Source organism: Sorex fumeus, unplaced genomic scaffold (genome assembly GCF_029834395.1).
Source record: "Sorex fumeus unplaced genomic scaffold, SorFum_2.1 ptg000014l, whole genome shotgun sequence".
NCBI classification, from domain to species: Eukaryota; Metazoa; Chordata; class Mammalia; order Eulipotyphla; family Soricidae; genus Sorex; species Sorex fumeus.
The window spans coordinates 16,888,192-16,902,553 of NW_026606071.1; the positions used below are offsets into that span (position 1 = coordinate 16,888,192).

The window sequence follows — 14,362 nt, forward strand, 5'->3', positions numbered from 1 at the left end:
TCTTCACTCACCTTTTTTTCCATTTGTACATACTCTACAGGCCAGAGTCATTAATAAACTGTGCAAACAGATTGTTATAGAGATCACAAACTGCCTTTCTATGAGTGTGTGTTAGGTTAGAAGTTAAGTCTATTTGACTATTTGAGAAAGCTTAAAAGCACTATAGAAACTTTGTTTAAAAAAATACACACACATACACACACACACACACACACGTGCTGAGTAGATTGTGCTCCCTGACCCCTGAAACTTAACCAGGACTCCTTGAACCCTGACCTGAAAGGACACTTGGTTAGCCAAACCTAATCCCAGGTTGAGATTAGTTAGATGATATTTGAGGCAGCTGGAATGAACTGTGCTGACTTTAGTGGTCACATTGTAAAGCAAGTCACTGTTCTTGGATGGAGCATTCCCTTCTCCTTTGGTCTTTGAGTTAAACTTCTATTTACCAGCCACCGATTCCTCATAGAAAATAACTTGATAATTCCAGACTTAATTAATACTTCATCTAACTGAATATTTTCCAATACTGTCAGAAATTTTTGCTTCTTCTAAAAAATACTGGGAATTACCATCTTTACCAACCTCCAACCCTGAAGTAAGATTACAATTCAGAAAAACTGACCTCCCAGCTCGTGTTGTTCTAACTTTAACTATGGAATATTTCAGGCTGCAGCTCAAAGAGAATGAATGCTTCATTATTTTAACCAACTTCTCGGGGTGGTCACTCTATTTGTTAATGCAATGTACTACATAGGAATGACATCATAAGGCCATCATAAAAGTAAGTGCTAAAACCTATGATGAATTTTCCTACTATAACTAAGCAGTTAATAAGTGTAAAGGTAGATCAAAACATGCACTAATGGCCTGGTAAAACATTTACATTCTCCTTTGTAAATACAAAAATAAAGCTTTCTTTTAAAGCTATAAAATTTTTAAGTTTTTTCAGTCTCTTCTAAAACTCAATTATTGATAGCTGGTGACTTTTCTTTTAATTAAAGAAGCCTAAAAAAGCAATTGGTAATAAATGGCATTTATTTATCTTGGGTAATTTCTTTATTCTTCTGATAAAGATCTCATTTTGGAGAAAATGCTATTTCAAATTCATATCACATTGTATCACTTACTATATTCTGCCAGATATATTCCTTTTTCATACTCTAACAAATCTTCCTTTGCCACCTCTGATAAGACTTCCTTCCAAGGCACTCTTCATAACTTAAAAAAAAGAAAAGAGTTTTCTCATCCCATCTTTGTCATCTTAGTTTAATTTAAAACCTAACTCCACTGCAAGTATCCTTACTGTTCTGACTGTGTAATCATCATGGCAGGCTAACCATTTGCTATAATAAGACCATCATGTGTCCTCAGACCTAGGTCTGGTCTTACACTTGCTGGTGATAAATCAAATCTTATGGGCGATATGACTGATATCTAATTGGCCCACCTGGAAAAATAACAGTACAGATATGATAATAATTCTGAAGATAATCAATGCTAATCTGAGGATTACCAGTTGCCATTAAATGGACTGTAAAATTTAAGGGGGGGGGGAACCTCCAGGGTCTGGAGAGATGGCTCAAGGGACTAAAGCAAAAGCTTTTGTATACTGGAACCCAAAATTCAATCCTTAGAAAGCAGTCCCCTGATAACTTTTGGGTGTGATTCATCCCTGAACACTCTCTCTCTCTCTCTCTCTCTCTCTCTCTCTCTCTCTCTCTCTCTCTCGCTCGCTCGCTCTCGCTCTCGCTCTCTCTCACACACACATACACAACACTAAAAACTAAAATGTCAAAGATATTAGTACATGACAACCCCCTCTCTCTTTTGAATTTCCCATTTCTGTTTATTCAAACATGACCTGGAAAAAGGAGAATGCTATCCCCCAAAATGAATAGTTTATTTAAGAATATATATTTTAACAAATAATCTTTAAATATTAACACCTACCATGTTCTAGGCACTATGCTAAGAATATCATTTTATCTTCACATGATAAAAATTAAGTACTATTTTTATTTACAGATAAACTGAAGTTTACAGGGGTAAACTCAAAACTGATTTAATGCCACAAAACAAGCAAGTGGCAGAGATGCTGGAATAATGTACAGAGCAGAAGAGGAAAAGAGAAGAGAAAAAACTTCAATCCACTGTGTTAACTACTTACACAAAGGAAAGTACTATAGACCAATACAGCTAGCAGAATTTGATGAATGGGCTGTTGGATAAAGCATTGATGCTTCTTCGATAGTAATCCCAATCGTAACCAGGTCCAGTGTTTGAGGTCAACTGTAGAGCAGGTAAGCATTTCAGAAAACACATGAAGACAGATTCACAGAAGAACATGGTTTAGCTAAGAAACAGAGAAATTTAACTCTGAATGAGGGTAGTAAATGCAAGCAGATTGGGAGGTGGTGAAAAGCAAGACTTAAGTCAGATTGCAGAGCTCCTAAATTTCTTGACTAGAAAGCACCATTGATCTGAGAGTGCAAAGACAACGTACTGCAGGGATGAAGTACAGCAAAGTTTGAATACACGTATCAGGGGACAAAATAAAATCTATTTCCAGTCTGAAATCAGAGAGTAAATACTGAGAATTTCTGCTTTGTTTTAGAACTGTCTGAATTCGCATTTCTCCCATTCAAGTACCAACCAGGCCCAACCCTGCTTGTTTAGTTTCCAAGATCAGGTATATTCAGGGTGATTGTACTTAGACTTAATTGGCATTTCTACAGAACAAAAAAGAGATCCAATAAAGAGGGGTAAATAGAAGATACAGGAACACTGTATGCTGACAAATGAAAGAAAAGCAAAACTCCAAGAAAGGCAAGTCAGCTAGGAGATGAACTCCCTCATGTGGCTATAGGCCCCCACTACCCTGCAGAGCTCACAGACTAAAACACCTGTTTCAGCATATCATTATTAAGGCATCTCTGTTACTGACTCTCTGTGACTGTCTTCTCTTCACAACTTAGTAACACATTCCCACACCCACACCCCCAAAAGCAGGTGCCAATTTTTTTTATATCTTCCAAAGTTCTTTTCCCCCTTCACATGTAAGACAATGAGATAATCTGCAATAGCTCTAAGTGCCTTATTCATGCTGACAGGTAGAGAAAGAAATCAGGGCTAGAGCAAGGACTGCACCTCTCTTAATGGGAACAAGTCACAAATGAAAAATAGAAACTGTATATTCTATTTGCATAGCATAAGATCTCCAGATGGAACTATTAAATACATGGAAAATATAATTGAGCTATTTATCAGGAAAAGACAATGTAACAAATTGTTGCATTATAAAGAATCCTGTTAGAGCAGAGATAGTCAATCTGTGATCTCCTACTTCCCCTATGGTAAGTATAAAAAAAGAACACTATTGCCAAGAACTATTGCAGATTTTTGTAATCTATTTTAAATTAATCTATAAATTACTATTGCTAGCTCTTTGGTTCCATGAATCAGAAGAAAACTTTTTAAAATGAGTTATCAGTGTACCTTCTCATAACTCTTAGGTTTACTTTTTTAATTTATTGTTTATCCCGAAAAATTTTCAAAAGCACCTATGTGATCAATTTTTAGCATCACGGACTTTAAAATCCTTAATTTTTCTGATAAGGAGATTATTTCAGAAGTAAGACTTCTTCAACCACCTGCATGCTTAATAATGATGCTGGATTTAAAGTCTAGTTTTCCTCAATGTTTCATATTCTTTCATTAAACAAGCCTAAAAATAAAAACCAAATTCAGAAATTCTCTCTTCAGGTGTAATCTTCCTGCCGAGATTAGCTTTTTGACCTCTGTTCTCCCAAACAAGTTAAGTCCAACAATTCTACTTCTCTACCAATAACCACTCTCTTTTTCTTCCTGAGTATTCCACCCCTTCTTTTTTTCTAAGTGGCATTATGTAAAATACAAAAACATGATTTCTTAGGTTGCTGTATCTAAAACTTAAATAAATGACAAAGTCCTAGGCAAACATGTCTCTCCCAGGAAGTAAAGATATTACTCCACATTGAGAGATACTTGGTGTTTTTCCCTTCTTCTTACACTTTCTTCCTGCCTAGAATTTGAATTGTTTGGAAGTACAGCAAGCATTTTGAAGGGACCCAAGAAAAAAATTCTCAGAACAGAACCACAGCCATGTCCCAGGCAGGATTATGGAGATAGGTCACCATCATAGGTCACCTACATAAGGCAAATAAATAAAACACCTTTTTGGTTAAGCCACTATTGTAGAGTTTCTACTACCTGTAGTCACCTGCAGTCTTAACTGATTAATATCTAAGTCAACATCTTAATATGCATGGACACATTCCTAGCGCATCAATCCCCTGACTCAAAACCTCCAGCCAAGAGACCACTAAATAAACCATTAACTTTTCAGCCTGGCAGACAAGCCTCTCTAAAATACATTCTTGATTCTAGATACATCTTCAATAGATCCTGCACACCAGCCAAACAGAACTGTTTGCCAACCATCTCTCTTCCTTCCCTCTTTTCTATCCATCAAAATCCTATGGTCTTGTCAAAACCCTTTTCATATTTCACTTCTCCCATCAGTCTAAATGGATTCCTTCAATCTTGTGAAATAACTCCCTCTTTTGAACTCTCAAAGCAATTCTGTGTGTCCTTTCCTGTGTTACTCTTCATGACAGATATTGTACTAGTGTGTTCTCTGACTAAGAGGCACTAGAGAGCATGCATGGTCTTGTCATTGGTATGAAAGACTCAACATCCCCCCTCCCCCGCCTCTCTGCAGAGGGCTTGACACACAGCAGATGATTAATATTCACTTCCTAAATTGAATTAATAAACACTTCCCCCTCTCCTAATGCATCTCTGACTGATCCCGGAAAGAGTCCACGCCAACACTCTAATGACTTATGAGGGAGTATGTGTGACAGCAGGAGTGAGCTGAGCTGCAGTTCAAACTGCTGTATTGTTTTGACACCAGTACAAGTGATAATGGGCTGTTACTCGGTGTGTCAAAGCGCTCACTCAAGACTAGCGCACCAGCCTCTCCTGCCTGTCACAAGCCCCAGTCTTGCAAGCCTTTCCATTCTAAACACCATGTGGCTTCTGGCTTTCTTAAAGAAAGCTGATAATACTGGTCACTCCTCTGCATGGGGATCACAAACAAAATACAGCAATTCCAACAGGGGCAGGAGCTCCACTGGCACACACCTGTCTTTCCAGAAAGAATCCCTGCATGTGAAGCATGCAACAGGACACTGTGGCAGGGAACTGGTCACAGGTAGGATAGAATTTTCTAATTAGATAAAAACTACAACACAGCAACTATGAGGAGGCATTCTGTTCAGATTGCATAAAATGTTGGAAATAATGAAAGAAGAAATCTACAGGATGAGAGACTGTGCTAATTTGAATGCCATTCTGAAAAAAATAACAAATAAGACTGAATGCCAAAACATTTACATATAAAAATACAGGGCTTAAGGTGAGAAACTTGCTGTACTTCTTCATAGAACAGGGTTATAAAACATACCTTCTATATGTATGACCTCAGGCCCCAACGGAAAATACTATCAATAACAGAGGAGTTCTAAGCCTGTCATCTGCCAAGTTCTCAAGTAGATAGATGTTCAAAATAACTCTGTTACACACACATACAAGAATTTGGAATGAATACTATGTCATCAACATTATAAATCTCTGAGAAAATAATCATTAACCATATGAATCAATTAAAGTGCAATATTATATTACTTTAATTTATAAGCCACTATACAAACTATGTTATAAAACAGCATTGCTTTAACAAGTATTTAGTACAAAGGAGACAAGCTGATAAAACATAACTGAGGGAACATTAATACATTTAGATATACACATAGTAATTAGAATGCTATAGGTTACTTATTTAAGACAGGTACTGTATGATTTCAAACCTCTGTGTGCAATATAATTAAAACTGATGAACAACAAAACAAAACAAAAATGCAAACAATGGATACTGACAACAGAAATTAGGTACCTGAGAAAAAAGAGAAGGTAAAAGGAGATGAGATGGTGAATAGGGGATTAAAAATATGTTAAATGCTAAAAAAGAAATGTAACCAATTTTTTAAATATATATTTATCAAAAAGAAAAAATGATTAAATGAATTAATCTCTCCCTCCTGCAATGTTGAACCTGGGTATCCAGAATCCCACCATCCCCCCTAACAACTCCCCAGTACAGATCTGCTGTGACCACAGAAACCTTTATTTATGATAGGAAGCCGGCCGCTTTCCTCCTGATTCAGCCCTTCGCCTCTGGTCTGTTGTCCATCCCACTGCCCTATGTAAGCCTCTGAGCACAGACTCTGAGCACACCACTCTCTTGTTTGTAAGCCCAGCAAGTTTCTCTAGTCAGGGGCTCCATCACCATCGCTCGCATGGCCACTGACAATTGCCATGCTGTAAAATGCACAGGACTTAAGTATACAGGACTAGTTGAAAATAAGACAACTGGACCCAAAAAGAAGTGGGTTCCAGAACTTGAAAGCAATCTCAATATATGGCAGAAAGAACTTGCATTTATATTTTAGTTTTTTCAGTTATTTTCATAACAGTTTCATAACTTTTCATAAAAGTTATTTTCATAAACCCAAAATACCAATTGGGTTATTTTGTCTAAGATCTAGTAAATTATACATGTGGAAAATTGAATGGATTTAAAAGATCCACAATTTTTAAAACACTAATTTATGTACAAACCTATGAATGGATAATTAATAAAGAGAAAATTGTTCACTAATAATTATATTTAACTTGCAGTCATACCATGCAATTTTTAATACAGATTTACCTTTGTAATTATACTTTTCTTAGAGTATTATTAGTCTTCAGTTGGGAATTCTAGTACTAAAATTAACACCCACCAAAACAAAGTGAGACCACACATCTGCTAGCGGGTAAGAGAGAGGTTTCCAAATGCTGCATTTTCCCACAGGTAAATCATGTCTCTTTTTTTAAAAAAGAATAGAATATTGATCAAATAAAAGCAAGGGTAGAGGAGACAGAAATGTTTTAAAAACTAGGAAAAGAGAGTAACAGGAAGAATGAGAAAAGACTGAAATGGTGAGGGGAATAAAAGCAAATAAATCAAATTAAAACTGCTACTTTGGAGCTCACCACTATTTCATTTCACACTGCCCTGTTTTACAAGCTATTTGCATTGTGCTGTAACATAACTCAAGATAATGCAATAGGACCTTATGTCTTCAGCTAGTGGAACTCTTTAGACACACTTCTATCACTATTTTTTTAATAAGTCATTATTATTTAGTCCAGGTAAAATAAAACAATAAAACAGCTGAAGAAAGAAAGAAAGAAAGAAAGAAAGAAAGAAAGAAAGAAAGAAAGAAAGGAAGGAAGGAAGGAAGGCGGCAGCAAAATAATGGGACTCAGATGTAAAGGTGCCTCCTGTGAGACACTCCAGGAGAAAAATAAAATGAAGGAACCATAATTCAAAGGTGACGTTCCATTCAAATTTTCCAGGATACAAATATCTACTGACAAAGCATCCCCAGGGGGAAAACATTTACATTCCTTCCGCTCCAAACAGTCCCAGATTTGCCCCAGATTTGCTTTGAGGCAGTTCCACAGTAGAACCACATCACAAGAAGATAAAAGACCCAGAAGATAAAAGATATGAGAAACTATCTTATGATTGTTCAGAAATAAAGTCAGGTGAGAAAGGGAAAATAGACTGTTTTTCCAATGCAACTGTGGAAAAAGTTGTGCAAAATAAGATGACTTCTTTATAGGCAAGTTACATTTGTATTGACATAAGAATGGTTGAACAGATGCAAAATATGTCTTACTCGATGAAAAGCACTAGCTAATTTGGTTATAAAACTAGTAAAGAAAATTTTAAATGGTGATTTATCATTAATAAAAGTTATTTCATTTGGCAGTTTTGAACCACAACCTGCATAACCTACATCTCTAAACACAAAGGCTACTCCTGTCTCTGTGCTCAGGGGTCACTCCTAGAGTTACTTGGGCAGGGGTGGAAATTGTTACCCCTGTTTCATAGATGAGAAAACCGAAGTGACACAGAGCCAGGAAGGAGAAACACCAAAGACCTCAACATCCACAATACTTACTCACCTAACTCTTTCTTAGGGAAAAGAAACAAAGAAATAAATATGTCTTTAGCCATTTTATATCTGTAGCTACTTGTAATCCTTATATTAGAACTGTCACTGTCCTCCCGTTGTTCATGGATTTGCACAAGTGGGCCCAGTAACTTCTCCATTGTGACAATTGTTACTGTGTTTGGCATATCGAATACATCACGGGGAGCTTGCCAGGCTTTGCCATGCGGGCGAGAAACTCTCAGTAGCTTACCAGCTCTCCAAGAGGAGTGGAGGAATCACACTCGGGTCGGCCATATTGGCCACTTGCAAGGCAAATGCCCTACCTGCTATGCTATCGCCCAAGCCCTTATATTAGAAGTTAAATATTTTTTAAAGCACAATGTACAACTGTGAAATTTTATCAATGACTCTTACTTTTAAATCTTTCGGGTTTGGGCATATGCTTTGCAAGCAGGAAGCCTCAGTCAGTGGATCACTTGGTAGGACACCAGCACTGCAGGGAGTGACCCTCAAGCACAGAGTCCATAGGACACCAGCACTGCAGGGAGTGACCCTCAAGCACAGAGTCCAGAGCAGTCCCTGAGCAACATCAGCTGTGGTCATCCCCAAAACAGAACCAAACAAAATTTTTTAAGCTGACTTAGTTTTACATCCTCACAATGTTATGTGACACAGTTATTATTTTGTATTGAATTTTTCTTGTTTAATAAAAATCTAACATTTTAATTAGATAGCCATTTTCAGCTGACTTTTTCTTAGACACTATAGAAAATGTACCTGAAAAGGAAAAATTCCATAAAGCATCTAATGCCAAGTATCCATTACATAAAATAACACATATTACCTAAATGCATCAGGCAGGCTGGAATCTGATGCAAAATAAACCAAATTTTACCTTATGGATTTGTTTTTGTCCTCGATCCAAAGACACGGTCTCCACTCCTGTTCTGAGAGGTTTTAGCAGATTCAGTGAAAAACTCATCACTGCCCAGCAAAAAAACGACACAACATCCACTGTCACTGGCAGTCAAGCTCTCTCAACCTTCTGTTCCACAAAAGCTAATAGTCTTATTTTCCTGGAATCCCTAAGTGTACAAACAGAACTGTCATTGTTCCATACATTTCAAAGCCTTTTTAAAATTCAGGACAAACAAAGAATTGTGATGGCCTGGGGACCCCTAGGGCCTCTGAGAGGTAAATAAACTCATAATATCCAAATTTTGCGTTACAGTCTTCTATCAGCATAGAGATCTGCATCACACGACAGACTCTGTAGTGCAGTGGGGAAAAACTGTTCATAGTCCAGTATTACTATGACTAATTGGCCTTCACACACCTTCAGTCAGCAGATACCTTCCAAAACAACTACTAAATGTGCTAAGAACAAATTTCTAAATGCCATCCTCAAGTATCCTAAAATGGTTCTTTCCCCACACAGGATTAAAAAAAGCATTTCTGGAGTGCATTTATGCAAAAAAGGTCAATTAGAAAGATGTATCTGCATTCTACGACATTAGAAGTTCAACCTAGCCTTTGCTTGACAGGGTGTCTAAAAAGAATTCTAGTAGTAAAGACTGTAAATCACACTGGGATGCCCATGTGAAAGCAGTGCTGCCTGGGAACCATTCCTGTCATATTGTAGCACACTCAGCTGCTCTATCCCTGCAAACAGCACTTGTAATGAAAACAATGCCATATATCTTGATTTGTCAGAGAACAAATCAGTTTTATCTGTTCATTTTGTGGTTTAGTGTCATAGGTATTTTAGAAAACATAATTTATAATTCCTCATGCAATTATATATGAAATTAAATCATCTCACTTTTCCAGAAGCATCAAAATATTTCACATTAAGTAGAATGCACTTATAATGCCTTTGAAGTTCTCTTCCCCCATTCTACTCAGAGAAGAAAGAGGAAGGAAGAAAGAAGAGGAAATATGCAGCATTTTAATTAGACTAGTTATATTAAGTCAGGCCTTATAGAGGTTTTCATTTATATTCTTATAAATTGCTTTCTAGAAAGGGGCGGGGCATTTTGGTTTAGGCCCTGATTCAATTAATATCATCTGAGTTGTGAACATTTGAATCCTGGCTACAACCCTAACTTGCCACGTGCCCCAAGGTTAATTCACTTAAACTTCTATATGCCTTGGTTTCCTCAGCTGTAATTGAAGATAATTGCTTCTTTGCTACACATAGTATGTAGGTATTAAATTCTCACATGTAACATACTTGAAACTGTGTCTGACACACAGTAATCTCAGCTCACCATCATTTCAATATAGCAATAACAATATTTCTGAAGAATCAAACATGCAAGAAAATGTAACCAGACTATGTTTTACTAAATAATACTGAGGCAGTTGCATGGCAGATGAAAAAAATAAAGCCTATCTGTGGATGCTTGTTTGAGTAATGAACTTTTAAGATAACACAGTATTTATAAAGACTTAAGTGATACCTTAGTCCCTGGAAGAACATACCAAAAATTTTCATCCCCCAAATTTACAATAGAGTTTGGTCAATTTTCTTTTTACCTCGATGACTGAATTTATATACATATGGTGAAAGCCAGATCAGAGCGGGCCGGGGAGACATCCCTCACCTTTACAGGGCCCTTTGTTCCATCCCTGCCGTAACTTAGCCCTTTTCCCTGTAAGTACTGCCAGCTGTCTCCTGCAGCCCCCCAAGCGTCGCCTAAGAAATACTGCATTGCCACCCATGCATGCAGCTAAACCAGGGTCTCGCCGGGAGTGGCCCCCTGGGTCTCCCAAGCACTACTTGGACAGCCTCATGCCCATGCCAAGATAGTCATAGTTTGATTCGTAAGAAAGAAACGAGTAAATGGAAATATATTGTTTGTGGATGAAAAAAAATCAGTGTAGGAATGTGACGGTGGCTCCCAAATGATCTGGAAACACAGCACTGAGGAAGCTGACCTTAGTCACAAGGAGAATTAAAGAATTAGCAGAGTTTGGGGGATGGAGAGTGAGCTCAGGTGGAAGGTCCTGAGTCTGATCTCAACACCTCCTGTCCTGCCTGTTGCCGACCACCACACACAAACATATTTGGTGCAGCCCTGGCCTCCCCTGAGTTCTGCCAGCTCAAGCTCTGCCACATGGCAGCTATAAAAAAAATAACAGGGCTGGAGTGATGGTTCAGCAGGGAGGGGGCTTGCCTTGTATGCAGCAGGTCCAGGTTCGATCCCGGCATCCCATATGCACCCCAGCACTGCCAGCAGGGATCCTGTGCAGAGCCAGGAGTTAGTTCTTAGCACTGCTGGGTGTGGGCCCCCAATAATAATCATAATTACTTTGAGTAATATTAATGCCCTGCCCGCTGTGCTAGCATGCGGCCTACTCGGGTTTGATTCCTCCTCACCTCTCGGAGACCCCAGAAAGCTACAAGGAGTATCCTGCCAGCATGGCAGAGCCTGGCAAGCTCCCTGTGATATATTCGATATGCCAAAAACAATAACAAGTCTCACAATGTAGACATTACTGGAGCCCACTTGAGCAAATCGATGAACAATGAGAGGACAGTGCTACAGTGCTACAATGATGACAGACTGGTTTATAATTAAAATTTTTTTCATATAAATTGATAGTTTGACCACATATGTATATTTTAATGTGACATGTATGATAAACATATAATATACATAAATCTTGAATAATCATTGCTGTCTATTTTGAAAATTCTAGTAAACTAAATTGACTATGCTAAACCTATTATAAAAACCTAAGTATTTAGCTGAAAGCAAATAAGTCCCTGTATCCAAGGACCACTATATAATTTCACAGGAAGAAAATTGTTACTTCCTCCATGGTGCAAGCTTGATGACTCCAGAGAAGCACAAAGAAGGGAAAGAAACCATCATGAGGGTGCAAAGGTACCACTGCAAAAAGGATGCAGGGTAGGTGGCCTATGGAGGTCAGATGTATCCCAACATCTCACACCTGCTAGTCTACAGAGATGATTAAGAACAGAAGTTGAACTCATCTTCGAACTCTAAAAGAAGGAAGATAGAGGGATGCTTTTTTCTTTTTATGTATGGAGATTCCAAGGTCCAGTAGAAACCACCACCAATGGCCAACTGAGATTGCAACTCACTGCTCCTGTAAGCAGGGAGCTTTCACAATTCATCTGACAAATTCTCTACCTCCAATTGTGGGTTGTTCTCAATCAATTCAATCACAGGGAAAACCCTGCCTAAGAGTTTCCCCCAGTGACTCTTTCATAAAATCTCCATCCTTCTCCACAAAGCAAAATAGACAAACTGAAAAATAGACAAACTGTCATCAGTTATTAATTCCTGGGCCAAGGGACATCTTTCACACAGGACTGTCATTGTGAAACTAGTAAGCACTCAGTAACTAACCCACACAATGCTGCATATGTGTTTTTTAAAGAGCAGAGAGACCAAAATGTGGGTAAGAACATGAGTATTATAAAAACAAAATATGAAATTAATTAACCAAAGTTTCCTGAATGACACAATGTCTTTTTACTCTAGAAAAAACTTGACTCTTTACCAAAGACAGAGGTAAGAAAGGAAAAAAGTAGACCAGTGCCTTCTGTTTTTAAAATAACTGGCCTTTTACCTGCAATGAGTCAAATGAGAAGAACTTGATTTTCAAAGGATAACTGTATTCTTGCATAAATGTCAGAACAAGTCGCTCTGTGGAGCTAGGCAGTGTTTGTACTTAACATCTAATTTAATGCGACTCCTCACAAGTCCTTCTAAATGATTAAAGTAAAACTAATATTTTACATTTTAATTGAAAACCAAAAACTTGACTACTGTATAGTACTAGAAATAAGGAATATATTAAACCATACATTTTAAAACCAAGCAAAAACCACAGGAGAAATCATTGTAGATATGTTCTCAACATACGTTCTCAATGTAAAAGAATGCACAGGGTAGTAACTAAAACTCCCTATGTTAGTTATCTACATATAACTATGTTACATACATTCATCTACTAGTAATTGGTTCATGGGGGATATTTTTCTACTTGCTCTGCATTTTTTAGTTTTCAAAAATTGACATTCCTTTCTCATCTAAAAATATTTTAAATAAAACTATATATTTATAAGGATGTTGGCTATACATATTTATAAATAAGTGGGAGCCCATAAAATGCCACCCCAAGCAGCAAGTTCAATTTTGTTACTTAAACTCAAAGCAAGTTTCCCACTAAATTTAGAAATGTACATGCTCATTCAGTTACCAATTCCAAAATGTCAATCTTTAATTTATGCCTGTAAAATATAATTAGTATTAGCTTAAACTCTAGACTAAATTGACAGACTCAAAATGGAATGCCATTAAATGGGATGTTGGTTAAGTATACATTCTCTGGAGCTAGTTTGTAGTGTCAGTCAAGCTATTTCCTTCTCTGAGTATCATTTTCCTCATTGATAAAATGTGAACAATATTATATACTTTATGGGGTTACTGTGCAGTTTGCTGAATAAATATACATCAAGCACCCTGAAGTGTTTGGGCACTATTAGCAAATTTTATTAAATACGTTTAGTGTACAAGTACAATAAATATTAAATAATCCTAATAGAGTAACAACATGTCTAATATGTAAACAATTCAGTTTTCTTCATATAACCTAAAGTATGGCTTAATTTGTAAATTAATTCTGACAATTTTATATTTATCATACTTCAAACATGGCTAGATAACACAGTTATCTTCAGAAAGCAAAGACTTAACTTTATTTTTCTTTTTGGGTCACACCTGGCAATGTTCAGGGGTTACTCCTGGCTCTGCACTCGGGAATTACTCCTAGCAGTGCTCAGAGGACCATATGGGATGCTGGGAATCAAACCTGGGTCGGCCGCAAGCAAGGCAAACGCCCTACCTGCTGTGCTATCACTCTAGTCCCAAGGCTTAATTTTTATGCGCTTATTTTATTTTAAGGTTCAAAAACCCTCAATTTGGGTCAAGGGGCCATGGCTTAGTGGGTAGAGTGCCTGTCTTGATGAGGTTTAAATGACTGGCACTGCCTTAGTGATATTTGCTTCATAACAAATATTCGAGCCCCACAACTAACTGAGTAATCACCAAAAACATTTTTCTCAAGGACAGTAACAAAGGGAAAGGAAGAACTTTCGATTCTGTTCCAGCTAATCAGCTACTTCCCCAAAATCTAAGCTTTCCAAAACCTCCATTCTAGACAAGATGAAGAAAACAAAGTAAAAATGACAAAATACAATGCTAGCGTCTTTC

General features: G+C 37.4%; 1 protein-coding gene and 1 pseudogene across 2 annotated transcripts in view; one reads left to right on the forward strand and one right to left on the reverse strand.

The window, feature by feature from the left end:
- Positions 1-14,362, reverse strand: part of SATB2 (SATB homeobox 2) — a 214,319-nt gene that overhangs the window by 156,648 nt on the left and 43,309 nt on the right. The window lies entirely within an intron of this gene.
- LOC130021197 (uncharacterized) lies at positions 1,291-1,409 on the forward strand (annotated as a pseudogene).